The 16,131-nt window shown below is 40.1% G+C and overlaps 1 protein-coding gene across 4 annotated transcripts in view; it reads right to left on the bottom strand.

Moving 5' to 3' along the window:
- The window catches only part of mapkap1 (MAPK associated protein 1), a 271,086-nt gene that overhangs the window by 150,035 nt on the left and 104,920 nt on the right, over window positions 1-16,131 (bottom strand). The window lies entirely within an intron of this gene.

Raw genomic sequence — 16,131 nt, forward strand, 5'->3', positions numbered from 1 at the left:
GAGCAACTGGAAGATACGTGGAGATCATGCAAATTCCTTTCAGACAGCAGCGGGAAATTAACTCAGGTTGCTGATGCTGTGAAGCAGTACACCAACCACCATATTACCATGCCCAAGGTCCTGACAAAGGATCTCGGCCCGAAACGTTGATAGCGCTTCTCCCTGACCTGCTGTGTTCTACCAGCATTTTGTGTGTGTTGCTTGAATTTCCAGCATCTGCAGATTTCCTCGTGTTGGACATTACCATGCCCCCACCCCCCATTTGATTATTTAGCCTTTTGCATCTGCTTTGCCATTTGTCAATAATATAATTTCCCTTTACTGTTCAGGCAGGTATCCTTTTATTCCTGTAATGTCCAGAAATCTATTGACCTTTGCTTGAAGCAAACTCAATAGCCAACCTCTATTGCCCTCTGGGGTTAAGAACCCCAAATATTGTTTGAAGAGACTCTCCTTATTTCAGTCCAAGGTGCTTTACCTCATTTGGAGACCGATGTTTCAAAACTCTACAGCCACGGGAAGGAGCTGCCCTGCCTGCATCTAGCTTATTTAGCCCTGTAAGGCCTCAAGCTTCAATGAGATCTTCCCTCCTACTCCTAAGCTCTGGAGAATATGGGTTTGGACCACTCCCCCTCTCCCTATTTTCTGTAGTGGTTACTTGAAAACAAACCAAACCCACCACTGACTGAGTATGAGAGTTGACACTGTATGACACACTTCCAAAATAACTAAGTTCCAAGTTGAGAAAAGTACATTTGATCCTTTATTATGAAACCAGCAAAGATGAACGATCTTATAGCAATATCAGACGAACGAAACTGATTATCTAGCAAAATAATAATAATTAGTGTAATTAAATGTGATTAATGAAGTGTTCCAATTAGTGTAACAAAGTGGTCAACACTCCTAGTTCACCCTCCCTCAACTAAGACAAAAAGAAAATGTACACCTACACAGTCGGCCCTCCGCATCCGCGGATTCAACCAACTGTGGATCAGGAAAACCCGGAAGTTCTTTCTCCAGCACTCATTGTTTGAGCATGTACAGACTATTTTTTGTCATTATTCTCTAAACAACAGTATAACAACTATTTACATAGCATTTACATTGTATTAGGTATTATAAGTAATCTAGAAATGACTTAAGAGTACAGGCAGTCCCCGGGTTATGAATCAGTTCCATTCCTGAGTCCGTCTTTAAGTCGGATTTGAAGTCGGAATAGGTATGTCCAGTGTTATTTAGCGTCAGTTTGTCAAACGTTTTTCTTAGTATATAGTACATATTTTACTTTTCTATGCATATAAACTACTTAAGAAACATGTGTATTTCAATAATTAAACCACTGCGTTGCTTAGTAATAACTGTAGCTTTCATCAGGGCAGGGCCTTTCACATGCTCCATTAAAATTGTTCCGATTGTTGACCAACTGTAGCCTAATGCTTTTCCAATAACCGATTGCATTTCACCTGTTTCCGATTGCTTTATTACTTCCACCTTATTTTCAATCGCGATCGTGATTATTTTCGTGAACAGAAATACTACAGATTCAGAGCTGCACCGCCAGGTCCGAATGCCCACCGCACTGAGCATGGTAAATAAAGTCCGGGGTTCCACTGGGTTCTAAAGACCACTGCACTGAGACAGGTTAAATAAGGGACTTGAGCATTCGCATTTTTTGGTATCCGCGGGGGGGTCTCGGAACCAATCCCCCGCGGATAAGGAGGGCCGACTGTACTCATTTGCTTCTACCACACCCAACCCATGAGACAAATTACCCATAATAAACCAGCAACACAAAAAACAATACAGATAATAAATAGGTGCATGGCTCCTCCACTTACTAATGACCACAGTAAACACAATTCAAATGCAATCTTAATGAAGCCCTAATCTCAGCAAGACACCCTTAGTTTGGTCCCAAATTCACTCTCCATTGCTGTTCACATACCATTTACCTTCCAAATCGCTGGCTAGATCTGTATGCTAGTTTTCAGAGGCTTTTGTACAGGACTCCAATTCCTTTGCATATCAAAATTACTAAACTTCTTTTTCTGTTTTATTTGTTAAAGTGGAAACTTCACATTCCACAAAGATACAGTACTATGCAAAAGTCTTAGACACATTTATGTAGCTAGGGTGCTGAACGCTTCTGCAAGGACTATATTTGGAGTGGACAGAGTTTGTAAATCTGGCAGGAGGAAACAATTTTGGGAGTGGCAAGGGCAGATCACTGTAGGAGGGGTGTGGGACAGTTGGCAGAGGAAAAGTGCTGGGGGGTGGTGACACTTTATTCTAGACTGTTGTTTTACCTTATTCTCAGTCAATGCACTGTCAGAAATTGATTTGTATAAACAACATGCAAGACAAGCTTTCACCATCTTTGTACACGTGATAATAATAAACCAATACTAAACTGTGCTAAGTTGCTCATACAAACGACGAATAGCTGGGATTCAAGCACGAATCACAGCAGTATCCGACTAATCACATTCCTACCAATCGAAGAGCTGTTAATCAACTATCATTAAATGCATGTTTGAAGGGACAAGTGGCCGATATCTGCCCCTAATCTGCTGGTAACAGAACGAAAACCCTCAAAAGATAATTGGCAGGCTAGCTTTTTTGACCTGGAGTCCTAAACTATGGAATTTAATACCTAAAACTATAAAGGATGCAGACTCAGTTGACACTTAAAATGCCAGCTCAAACCCTATTTAACCTTGTTTTGAACCAGCATCTTTTTGTCTTTTATTTTCATGTTTATTTTTATGCTTGCATTTCATCCCATTTTAAAACACTTTGAACTACAGTGTCTGAAAGTGTTCTATAAATAAAGTTACTATTAAAGCTGAAAAGGTCGAGCAACATCTATGGTAAGAGACACCACTGTTCCAGGTTGACCACTTTTCAGAGTTGTGATGCCACAGTTGAGATGGGACATGGAAACTGTAGGAAGGAGTAAGAGAACATGGAAAGTTTATGTTAGGACAATAAAACCTATTGGAATCCAAAAGGCAAAATTTATAGAAGGCCTAAGGGATGGCTTTTTAGAGCAGTTCGTGGCTGAGCCCACGAGGGAATCAGCTATTCTGCAATGTAATGCAATGATCCAAACTATATTAGTGAGTTTAAGGTAAAGGAACCCATGGGATAAGTGATCATAATATGATTGAATTCATCCTGTAATTTGAGATGGAGAAGCTAAAGTCAGATTTACCAGTATTACAGTGGAGTAAAGGTATTTACAGAGGTACGAGAGGAGAGCCAGCCAAAATAAATTGGAAAAGAACACTGGCAGGGATGATGACAAGGAGTGGAATTTCTGGAAGCAATTCTTAGGGCGCAGGACATATTTATCCCCCAAAGAAAGAAGTAGTCTAAAGGCAGGATGACACAACTGTGGCTGACAAAAGAAGTCAAAGCCAACAAAAAGCCAAAGAGAGGGCATAGAATAGAGCAAAAATTAGTGGGAAGTTAAAGGACTGGGAAGATTTTGAAAACTAACAGAATGCAACCAAAAAAAGTCACAAAAAAGAAAAAAGATGGAATATGAAGGTAAGCTAGCCAATATATTAATGATACCAAAAGTTTCTTCAGATACATAAAACGTAAAGAGAAACGACAGTAGATATCGGACCACTGGAAACTGATGTTGGAGGGGTAGTTACGGGGGGACAAGGAAATGGGGCAGATGAAATGAGGAAGTATTTTGTATTAGTCTTCACTGTGGAAGACACTAGCAGTATGTCAGAAGTTTGAGTGTGTCAAGGGGAAGAAGTGTGTGAAGATGGCATTGCTATGGGAGAAGGTCCTTGGGAAACTCAAAGGTCTGAAGGTAGATAAGTCACCTGGACCAGATGGTGTACACCCCAAGGTTCTGAATGAAGCAGCTTGAAGAGACTGTGGTGGCACTGGCAGTGATCTTTCAAGAATGAATTAATTCTGGCATGGTTTCAGAGAACTGGAAAATTGCAAATGTCACTCCACTCTTCAAGAAGGGAGAGAGGAAGTTTTAGGCCAGATCATCTGACCTCAGTGGTTGGGAAGATGTTGCAGTCAATTGTTATAGATGTAGTTTTGGGGTACTTGGATGGACATGATTAAATAGGTTGTGGTCAACATGGTTTCCTTAGGGGAAAATCATGCCTGACAAATCCATTGAAATTCTTTGAAGAAATACAAGCAAAATAGACAAAGGAGAATATATTGATGTTCTGTACTTGGATTTTCAGAAGGCCTTTGACAAGGTGCCACACATGAGACTGCCTAACAAGGTAAGAGCGCATGGTATTACAGGATAGAAACTGGTATGGTAAGAGCACTGGCTGATTGGCAGAAGGAAAGAGTAAGAATACAGGGAGCCTTTTTCAATTAGCTGCCGGAGACTAGTGATGTTCTATAGGGGTCTGAGTTGGGACTGATTATTTTTACGTTAAATGCCAATGACTTGGATGACGGAATTGATGGCTTTGTAGCCATGTTTGCAGATGATATGAAGAGGTGCAGGTAGTTCTGAGGAAGTAGATAGGCTACAGAAGGGTTCAGACAGATTAGGAGAATGGGCAAAGTGACGGCAAAATGAATTTAGTGCAGGGAAGTGTATGGTCGTACACTTCGGTAGAAAAAAATAAAAGGGTAGACTATTTTCTAAATAGAGAGAAAACTCAAAAATCTGAAGTGCAAAGGGTCTTGTGAGTCCTCATGCAGTATTCCCTAAAGATTAATTTGCAGGTTGAGTCCGTGGTGGGGAAGGCAAATGTGATGTTAGCATTCATTTCCAGAGTACTAGAATATAAAAGCAAGGATGCAATTGTTGAGGCTTTATAAAGCAGTGGTGAGACCATACTTGGAATATTGTGAGCAGTTTTGGGACCCTTATCGAAGAAAGGATGTGCTGACCTTGGAGAGGCTTCAAAAGAGTTCATGAAAATGATTCTGAGATTAGAAGGCTTGTCTGATAGGAAGCCTTTGATGGCTCTGGGCCTGTACTCACTGGAATTCAGAAGATTGGGGGTGTGACCTAACTGAAACATTGAATGTTGAAAGGCTTGATAGAGTGGATGTCCAGAGGATGTTTCCTTTGGTGGGGAAGTCCAAGGCCAGAGGACGCAGCTTCAGAACAGAGGGACTTCCATTTAGAACAAAGATGAGGAGGGATTTCTTTAGCCAGAGAGGGTTGAATCTATGGAATTTGTTGCCAGAGGCGGCTATGGAGGTCCAGTCAATTGCTATATTTAAAGTGGGGTTTGAGAGATTCTCAATTATGCTGGGCTTGAAGGGCTACAAAGAGAAGACAGGAGATTGGAGCTGAGGGGGAAAATGAATCAGCCATGATGAAATAGCAGACCAGACTTGATGGGTCAAATGGCCTAATTCTGCTCCTTTATCAAGGGACAACTGCCCAGGCATGTGGATGTCAGCGAGTTAGACCAGTACGAAGTTTAAAAGGAGACAGCTTCACAGAGCGGGCATTGAAGTAGAGATAGACAGCAGGAGGGCTTTAGCTCAACGGAGCTTCGGTGATAACAGGTCAAGGCAAGGTAGGTTACCTGTGAAGAATAGAAATAGGAAGTATGTCTATGAGGCCGGTGTTCTGTACTGGATGTCAGATGTGGGATGTTCGGGAGACTCCCAGCCTCCTGGATGGCCACATCTGCACCAGGTGTGTTAAGCTGCAGCTCCTAAGGGACCGTGTTAGGGAACTGGAGCTGCAGCTCGATGACCTTCGTCTGATCAGGGAAAGTGAGGAGGTGGTAGAGAGGAGCTATAGGCAAGTAGTCACACTGGGGTCTTAGGAGACAGATAAGTGGGTAACAGTCAGGAGAGGGAAGGGCAAGTGGCAGATACTAGAGAATATCCCTGTGGCTGTCCTCCTTAACAATAAGAACTCCTGTTTACTGTTGGGGGGGTGGGGGTGGGAACAGCCTAGCTGGGGGAAGAAGCAACAGTGGTCGTGCCTCTGGCACTGAGTCTGGCCCTGTGGCTCAGAAGGGTAGGGAAATAGGTAATAGGGGACTCTATAGTTAGGGGGTCAGACAGGCGATTCTGTGGATGCAGGAAGGAAACACAGATGGTAGTTTGCCTCCCAGGTGCCAGGGTCCAGGAAGTTTCTGGTCATGTCCATGATATCCTGAAGTGAGAAGGTAAACAGCCAGAGGTCGTGGTATATACTGGTACCAATGACGTAGGTAGGAAAAGGGAAGAGGTCCTGAAAACAGACTACAAGGAGTTAGGAAGGAAGTTGAGAAGCAGGACCTCAAAGGTTGTAAAATCGGGATTACTACCTGCACCACATGACAATGAGTATAGGGATAGAGTGAGGTGGAGGATAAATGAGTGGTTGAGGGATTGCAGCAGATGGCAGGGTTTCAAATTACTGGATCATTGGGACCTCTTTTGGGGCAGGAGTGACCTGTACAAAAAGGACGGGTTGCACTCGAGTCCGAGGGGGACCAATATCCTGGCAGGGAGGTTTGCTAATGCTATTGGCGGGGGGGGGGGGGGGGGGGGGGGGGGGAGTTTAAACAAGAATTGCTGGGGGGGCAGTGGGAACAGAACTGAAGAGACAGAGGAAGGGGATGTTGGCTCACAAATAGAGAAAGCTTGGAGACAGTGTGAGAGGGATGATAGGTAGGTGATAGAGAAAGGATGTGCTCAGACTGATGGTTTGAGGTATGTCTATTTTAATGCAAGAAACATCACGAACAAAGTGGATGAGCTTAGAGCGTGGATCAGTACTTGGAGCTGTGATATTACGGCCATTACAGAAACTTGGATGGTTCAGTGGCAGGAATGGTTACTTAGTGCCAGGCTATAGATGTTTCAGAAAGGCCAGGGAGGAATGCAAAAGAGGTGGGGGTGCAGAGAAGATTTACAAGGATGTTGCCTAGATTGGGGAGTGTGCCTTAAGAGAACAGGTTGAGTGAACTCGGCCTTTTCTCCTTGGAGCAACGGAGGATGAGAGGTGACTCGATAGAGGCATATAAGATGACGAAAGGCATTGATCGTGTGGATAGTCAGAGGCCTTTTTCCAGGGCTGAAATGACTTACACAAGAGGGCACATTTTTAAGGTGCTTGGAAGTAGGCACAGAGGAGACGTCAGGGGTAAGTTGCTGGGGTTGTTTTTTTTAAAACGCAGAGAACGGTGAGTGTGTGGAATGGGCTGCCAGCGACAGTGGTGGAGACAGATACAACAGGGTCTTTTAAGAGACTCCTGGATAGGTACATGGAGCTTAGAAAAATAGAAGACTATGGCTAACCTTAGGTAATTTCTAAGTAAATGTTCGGCACAGCATTGTGGGCCAAAGAGCCTGTATTGTGCTGTAGATTTTGTATGTTTCTACCTTATGGTCTTATAATCTAAACTGCAAAATTCTAAGTGATCTTTCCATCTTCTGGCCTCTGTTGATCAAGGTTGACCATAGATGTTACGTAAGCCAGGGTAGTACGATATGGAATCCAAAAGAGTGGCAGAAATCGATAGAGTTTGGTACTAATGGTGTTGCATGAGTTGCCAGTCAGCATTGAACTCAACATGAAACTGCCTTAGGGACTTCACCTCAAAATTTTTCCTTGGGGTTTACTCAGAGCCTTCCCAATGAGGGGGTATCGCCACAAGGCACCAGAGGTTTGAAATCAGAGTTTTCCTTCTCCTAGATGAGCTGATGAGCCCCATCTGCCCAAAGCGACTGGTTTTAAGGCACCAGTGACCCACCTTTGCCCCTTCTTCTGTCAGTAAAAACAGTTCCTTGGGCTCAGTCGCTAAGCCACACATGAAGGCCAGGAGCTGGACTTGGTTGTCAGAAGCTATTTGACCACTGGCAACATTTAACAGGTAGAGGGAGCTTAATACCACCCCCCCCCCCCCCCATGGCATCTGTAAGGAAACGATCGTTTAATTTCAAGATTACAATCACGTGCATCAATTGGATTTTGTCATTAATCAGAAAGACATCACATTAAAATGAAATATAAATAAAGTAAGATCAATCAACGCAGTACAGAGAATCTCTTCCACCAAATGAAAATGTTTTAAGTGAGGAGTTCGGAATCCTGATTTTCCAATTGGTTATTTTAATATCAGCAGGAAAACATTTAAAATAAATTTTCTGCTTAAAAAGATACATAAATGGAACGCCGTGTGTGTGTGTGTGTGTGTGTGTGTGTGTGTGTGTGTGTGTGATGTTAATGCGACAATACCCATAAAAATATGCTACCCACCTCACTGCTATCAGCTATCAATTTAAGCAGCAGTGACCTTTGGTGGGTCACAGAAATTGTCAGAGTATTTAAAAAATTTTGCATGGAACAGTACATGACACCAGGAACCTCTGCATCCAACTGAGCCCGTGTGAGCATTTTGATAGAATTTTCCAATTAATTTCAATCCCCTGGCTCTTCCCTTATGGTCTTGTTGATTTTACTATTGAAGTATTCATCTATATCTTGACCTAAATAATAAAACTGAAACTAGTTCCACCATCATTTTGTCCACTCTGTTGCCAACTGCAACAATACACTGCACAAAGTACAGCCCCAATACTGCCCTTAGTTACCTGAAAACTCTCAGGGGTAGAATGTAAACATTTACCTATAACATTGGCATTCAGAGTCAGATACTTCAAAAAGGCATTTCGAATAATTTCAAATCTGCTCCTCAGCTCCACGTTACATCATCAACCACAATTTTTCTGCAGTTCTTGGATTCAAATGCATCCGAAATAAAGAGGATGCATGTATCACATTTGTTATAGTTTTTCATGTGCTGATTCTGAAAATTATATGAAGCAGCTCTGGATTTTTCCCCACAACTATCTTTTTTCATTGGGGGGGGGGGGGGAGATGGCACATCCCTACTAGGAACCCTTCTGACAGCCCAAAAGCTCAATAAACAAGGAGCTACAGGAAAAATGTGCCACATTACTGTTCAGCACAGCTAATCAAATGAAGTCTGACTGGACCACAGGGTGCTTCCAGTACAGAAGGATAAAACCAGGTTCAAGAGAACACGACAGCATGGAAGTGCAACACTTTAAAACATGGGAGAGATTTCCAAGAGTTGCTTTAAGCACAATCTGTAAAACAGTCACCACGTTTTCTCATCGCTGCTACCCAATCAGCCAGATTTTATATCTGAAGTAGTAAGTGAACAATTGTCGGCACTCAACAATATCTACATGATGGTGGACACATGCTGCTTATTGCCTTGTGCACCATTTGATGACTGCCTAAATTAGATGTGACACCCTGTAGCCTGCACAGTATACAACTATTGATATTTTAAATTAGCATTGCACTGATCCACACACTCACAGCAGTAAAACAAATCACATCACAATTTCTGAAATTTTAATACTTCCCAATTGTTGATATATGTGTGAATTGACTGAAAAAGATGTTGTTTTGAATGATAAGTCAATGAAAGGGCAACATTTTGCACTCAGGGCCCTTCCAAACATTTCCAAAAATCACCAAGATGTCTATTTTTGGGAACAAATATAAACCAAGTATCACTTAGGGAATATTAAGGTCAGTTACCAAACAAGGTAAGGATGAACGTCTGCTTAAGTTGTTTCAATGCCAGCCTCAGAAGAGCATGTTTTGCCATTCACATAACAGCACATGAAAATTTCTACAGATGTACTATGGAGAACATTCTAATTGGCTGCGTCACTGTGTGGTATGGGGGAGGGCGCTACTGCACAAGATTGAAGTAAGCTACAGAGAGTCACAAACTAGTCACCTCCATCATGGGTATTAGCCTCCGTATATCCAAGAATTCTTCAAGGAGCGGTGCCTCAAAAAGAGGTGGCATCCATCATAAAGAACCCCCATCACCGAGGATATGCCCTCTTCTCATTGCTACTATCTACTATCAGGAAGGAGAGACCAGAAGCCTGAAGGTACAGAGAGACAGAGATACATACACACACTTACTGTAATCGACAGTCTTTTTTCTGCATTATACTGCTGATGCAAAGTTAACTTATTTTATGACATATGCCACTGATATTAAACCTGATTCTGATGGTGACCTTTACCCCACTTTCTGTGTGAGACTGTTCATTAATGGTCTCTGTTTACTGAGACTGTTCAATTGTGGAGCTTTCAAACCAGCAGTCAGGATACTGTCAATCTATCTGTATGGGTCCCAAAATCACAACAATCTGAACTCATGGAAAAAATCCAAGAGATAAAGTCCTATAATAGCTGTATTGTAGATGGAATTCATACCATTTTCTTTATAGGATTTCATCAACATTTCTAAAAGATGTTGCACCTTCTTTCCCTCATTCTATTTTGCAAATCTACTAGAACGCACATTTTCTCAAGTCCCAGGGAAAATTATTGCAATATAAAATTCTATTGGTAACACTCAAATTATTGAAACAGGATTCAAATAGTTTCATCACGAACAGGAAACAAAAAAATAACCTTTTCAATATACAGTAAATTATTCAAGCAATGTAAAAATGAAAGTAACAACAGTATGTGTGTGACTCAAAAAATGAGCTTTCATCCACAGTGCAGAGATAAAACCTATGTTGAGAAGATCTAGGCCACATAAATAATTCACAGTTACATGATCTATTCCATTAATGCCATATTCCATACTGATAACACAACATCATTGCCAAGTAATTCCAGGGGTGTTCAAATGTAATTTTTTAAAACTTCTATCTCTTTAAATCATTTTCTAGAAAAATCAATAAGCTTTAAATGTTAAAATAGGATTTTTATCACCATAAGAATGAATTACAGATTCCAAACTCTATTAATCCTCAGAGAACAGGGTGCTCCTCAAAGACTTAAATGTCGATGTAAAGATTTAATCAAATACTATTGGAGGAACATTCTTCAATCCATTATCCGATGATGTATCACTAGATAGAGGTTGCAGGACAGTCATTAATACTCTTGTAAATTACTAAAAAGAACCAAGTATTTCATAACATTCAATTGCTAAACCATTTGAGGAAGCCATTATAAGTTAAAAAGAATTCAAAGTAAATTATCAAAGTACATGTGTCACCATATACAACCCTGAGATTCATTTTCTTGTAGGCATACTCAATAAATTCAAAACCCATAATAGAATCAATGAAAGACTGCACCAACTGGGCATTCAACTACTGTGCAAAAGACAGCAAACTGCAAAAAACAAAAATAATGAAATAATAACAATAAATAAGCAATAAATATTGAGAACTTGAGATGAAGAGTCCTTGAAAGTGAGTCTATCAGTTGTGAGAACAGTTCAATGATGGGGCAATTGAAGTTGACTGAAGTTATCGCTTTTGGTTCAAGGGTAATAACTGTTCCTGAACCTGATAGTGTGAGTACCTTCTTCCTGATAGCAGCAGTGAGAAGACAGCATGACCTGGATGGTGGGGGGTCCCAGGTGATGGATGCTGCTTTCTTGCAACATCACTCCATGCAGGCAAGTTCAATGGAGGGGAGGGCTTTACCTGTGATGGACTAGGCTGTATCCACTACTTTTTGTAGGACTTTTGGTTCAAGGGTCCTGGTAGTTCCATACCAGGCTACGGTCCAGCCAGTTAACATACTCTCCACTACACATCTGAAGAAGTTTTTCAAAATTTTAGATGTCACGTTGAATATTTGTAAACTCTAAAGTCAAGGCGCTGCTGTGCTTTCTTTGTAATTGCACTTACATGAATATAGTTGACAAAGACTGCAGTTATTTGAATTAAATTCATTTCAAGAAGGGACAAAATATTTTAAACTCGCTTTTTTTGTTCGCAGGAAATATTTTTGTGTTTAGTAAGTAACCATTGGTGTTTCGGGTAAAATCAAGGCAGTTTAGAAACCTTTTACCATTTTTTTTTGGATTTCAAACAAAAGTTGCCAATGATTAATCATTGCACCCTTATTTCATGTGATCTTGAAACCATGGTGTTAATAGATTTAAGAAAAACAAATTATTTACAGAACAAATCTTCACAAACACAAGTTGCAACAGTCTAACAATAGACAAATAAACAGTTAAAACATTAAGCAAAAGTATTATTGATGGCACAGTCAGCTATACACTTTAAAAAAGGTTTCCTCAAAAGCACATATCAAAAAGGAATAATAAATTGCAATTGATTGAACTTGCCACCAAAAATCAACTCACTCTAATGGGGGTCTCAGCCCGAAAAGTCGACAGTACTTCTTCCTATAGATGCTGCCTGGCCTGCTGCGTTCCACCAGCATTTTGTGTGTTGCTTGAATTTCCAGCATCTGCAGATTTCCTCGTGTTTGTGTTAACTTTAATTTGTCATCATTTTGCACCATAAGGAATTTGGCTCAGTGGAGTTTTCAATCCTGCATGCAAATACATTCTTGGGTCTGAACACACACTCAAGTAACACAGAGAAAATGTCAGAGAAACTCAGTCAGTCATGGAGCATTTACAGAATGGATAAAAAGAGTCTCAGGCCGAGAAGTTGACTGTTTATTTCTCTCCGTAGATGCTGCCTGACTTGTTGAGTTCCTCCAGCATTTTGTTTGTGTTGCTCCAGATTTTGACCATCTATAGTATCTGTTGTGCATCTGAAATTTGAGTGACATCAAAGCTGCTCTTTCTTGGTGAGGACATGAAACCAATGGTTCATCTGCATGTTACAGGGTTGAAATGAGACTATAACATTCTGGAGAACAAGCTAGTGAAAAAACCCTCCAAGCATCCTAGCTACAATTATTTTCAATCTACACCGCAAAAAGTAGGTTATCACAATGCTGATTATGCAATGCACAGTGACTCGCCGTTTGCTTACAAAACAGTGAAAACACTTCCAAAGTAATGGGTACAGAATGCTCTGGGGAAATGCAAAGTTCTTTCTTCACAGAAAAAAAAATTTAGAAACAGCTCATTTCAGTGACAACCTAACAAAACATGCACAAAAATAGTGCAAAACATGATGAAAATTACTCAAAATGGCAATGCACTTAGAAACCATTTAACGGCATTTACTCAAGTCAGTAAGCTGCATATACATTAAGAGTGGAATATCATACGTCCTCTGTGCAATGAAATAGGACATGGAATTTAATGGCTAACAGTACACTTGGGGCATTTTCGGCTCACTGTATACATTTAAGAGAAAAATCCTAAATGTGTAGATTGACAATTCACCATTTCACTTGAGTGGAAGAGAATATCGCTAGATTGATTTTATGGGAGAAACAAATCAGACCAAGGATCTACACCAGGGATATTTTAATACTGTAACTGAAAACACCAAATTTCTTACTTAGGGAATATCAAGGACTGAGATTTACAGAGATGCAATCTTTTCAAAGGAGGACTTTATATGAATAGAACAGATAAACAATAAAACAAACAAATCTATCTCACTGCATCAAGATTACTTTTACTCTATTCGAGTCTTCAACATGCACCATGGACAGACTGGCATATGGGGTCAAACAGCAGGCAAGCATCAATGTAGGCTGCAGGACAAATAGTAACAGCAGGGTTAATTGGCAAATAAACAAAGATTGATTTGTGGAAATAGGTCAACTGACCATTTCGTGTAGAGTGGAGCCAATTTACTGAACTTAATTGTATTATCGAGGTTTACGCTCACTGTCAGTGTAGCAAAGTTAAAAGGGCAATCTGCAATTAAACAGAATTTGAAGTTTAATTTGATTTCCTCACCCCACTTACCAGATCTCTAATCCTCAAACTTTAATATCCCAGCTTCTTTTAGGGTAAGTTTCGCTGACCCACATGTTAAAAACAATTTCCATAAAATGCAAAGTCAAAGAATAAAAAAGACTAACTTTTGTAGACAGGACTATTGCCACTGTCTATCACCACCAGCCAATACATTATCTACTGTATGGCTGCACATAATGACAAAATTATGGCCAAGGAGAGTAACGTCACTGTCAAATCAAACTAAGTTTGACAGTTACAGAAGTTATGCACATTAATTTAAAGCAATGGTCCTTCACTCAATGCAATTCTTCAGAAATAAATACCCATCTTCTATTGGGAGAAGATCCAATAGTTTTTACTCCCAAATTAAGTAGACTTTTTTTTTTGAGTAAACTGACTTGGTGATTGTACAATGGCTGTTTGGCATTGTAGCATATACACAATATTGGAGGAACTCAGCAGGTCAGGCAGCATCTATGGCATGGAATGCACAAATCATCTTTTTGGGCCAAGACCCTTCATCAGGACTGGAATGGAAGGGAGACAAAGCCAGAATAAGGTGGTGGGGGAGAGGAAGGAGTACAAGCTGGCGGTGATAGGTGATACGAGCCAAGGGGGGAGGCAGGTGGAGAGGGAAGGGGTTATGAAACAAGAAGCTGGCGGGAAATAGGTATGACAGGTAGAGGACTGAAGAAGGAATGTAATGGTAGTGGACCAAGGAAGAAAGCAAAGGAGGAATGTGTCATATACCCATTCCACCACAAAGCTATTTATTGACAATAATACTTGAACCTCTCTGATAGCTACTCTTGCGCAATTGAAAGAGAACGACAAGAAAATATTACAGTAACAACCCGAATATCTTCCCAGAAGCACTCAGAAGCAAAATAACTTACGAAGGTATAAAGATATATTAGGCCAGATGACCAAAGACACCATCAGATGATGTAGTGGCTTGAAATGTATTTTAAAGCTTTCACTGTTCACAAAATAATGGTTATATAAAATCCCAAATAGCATTGTTGGTTCATTCTTTCTCACATGGTCGTGAACTTAGTTATCATTCAGGAATGAGAGATTCCCTTTCAGTCACATGCCTCCAGTATGCAAATAGAGAATTTTTCAGAAAAATTACATCATGCATGGACAATTTCACAAATTCTGGTCCTGAAATATCAATACTGACACTTTGGAAAACTTCATTAGTCATGAAGTAGTAAACAAGACTTTGAATCATTCTTGCTCCGGCTTTCAGCTGTTTACTTAATATCATAGCTGAAATTTATGTCAATTAAAAACTGCAAAATGAAACTGATGCAAGATCCCAGCAGTTCTGTCATGAATCATCCAAAAAGTCAGGGATGATCTTGTCTTTCAGAATCGATCAGGGACTGTCCTTTTTCATTTTCGCCTCCTGCATTTCAATTCTTTCCTTGTTTCACTGAAGCACTAAACTGCTTGTTTGCTTTTCAGCTTGCTCACTTACCATTTACAACTTCTGCTTTCCCCAAATTCAAAAACTGGATTAATTATTCATTCAGTTAATTAATTAATTAATCTCCTCTACATCTATCAACAGGGCACTGAACCCATTTTCACTGTCACAACAGACAAGATTTCTCAAATGTAATGGTTGCCTTGCACTTCCTCTTTTAGGCTGCTCTGCAACTCCACCTTTGGAGACTCAAAATTCAAAGTAAATTTATTATCAGAGTACAGAAACATCATCATGTACTACACTAAGACTCTTTTTCTTGCAAGCATTCACAGTAGAAGAAATACAAAAGAACCAATGAAAAACTGCACATAGACTGAAAAAAAAAACGATTTGCAAAAGACCAAAAAAATTCCACAACCATTAAGCTACCCAATAATTTCGACCTTTTCTGAAGAGATGCTTCTGGTTGTTTTCGGACAATTGAGCATGAAATATCCCTAATACCAGATGTTTCATTGAGTAACATTTTTTCCCTTCAAGAGTTGCCAATCTTTCTTCTTTCCATTTTATTAATAAGCTTCCACCTGCTGCTCTTTAAACTTTCCTGTTTCTTCCAATATACAAGAGTGGCAAACTCAAAACTTGCTTCCTTTTCACTTCCATCCAGTCTGAATCAGAATCAGGTTTATCATCACTGTTTTGTGGCAGCATGTCAGAGCATTACATTAAAAGTTATTATAAGTTAAATAAGAAATACAAAAAAAAAGTAACACAAAAAGAAAGCCAAGAGTGGTCCATTCAGACATCTGATGGAGGAGAGGAAAAGGAACTTAATCATCAGGGTGCTTTTATGTTTTACAATAAACTGCTATAACAAAACAATCAATTCAGTGATAATAAAATCTGATTCTGATTATTTAATATTTTAACTGAGGATATTAAAACAGAATTCTCCATTTTCCTCCACTTCTCCCTTTTGACACCATGCTTTTGCAAACCAAACTGGGACTGAATTAAAATAGA

This window comes from Hemitrygon akajei, chromosome 7 (genome assembly GCF_048418815.1).
Source record: "Hemitrygon akajei chromosome 7, sHemAka1.3, whole genome shotgun sequence".
In the NCBI taxonomy this organism is placed as follows: Eukaryota; Metazoa; Chordata; class Chondrichthyes; order Myliobatiformes; family Dasyatidae; genus Hemitrygon; species Hemitrygon akajei.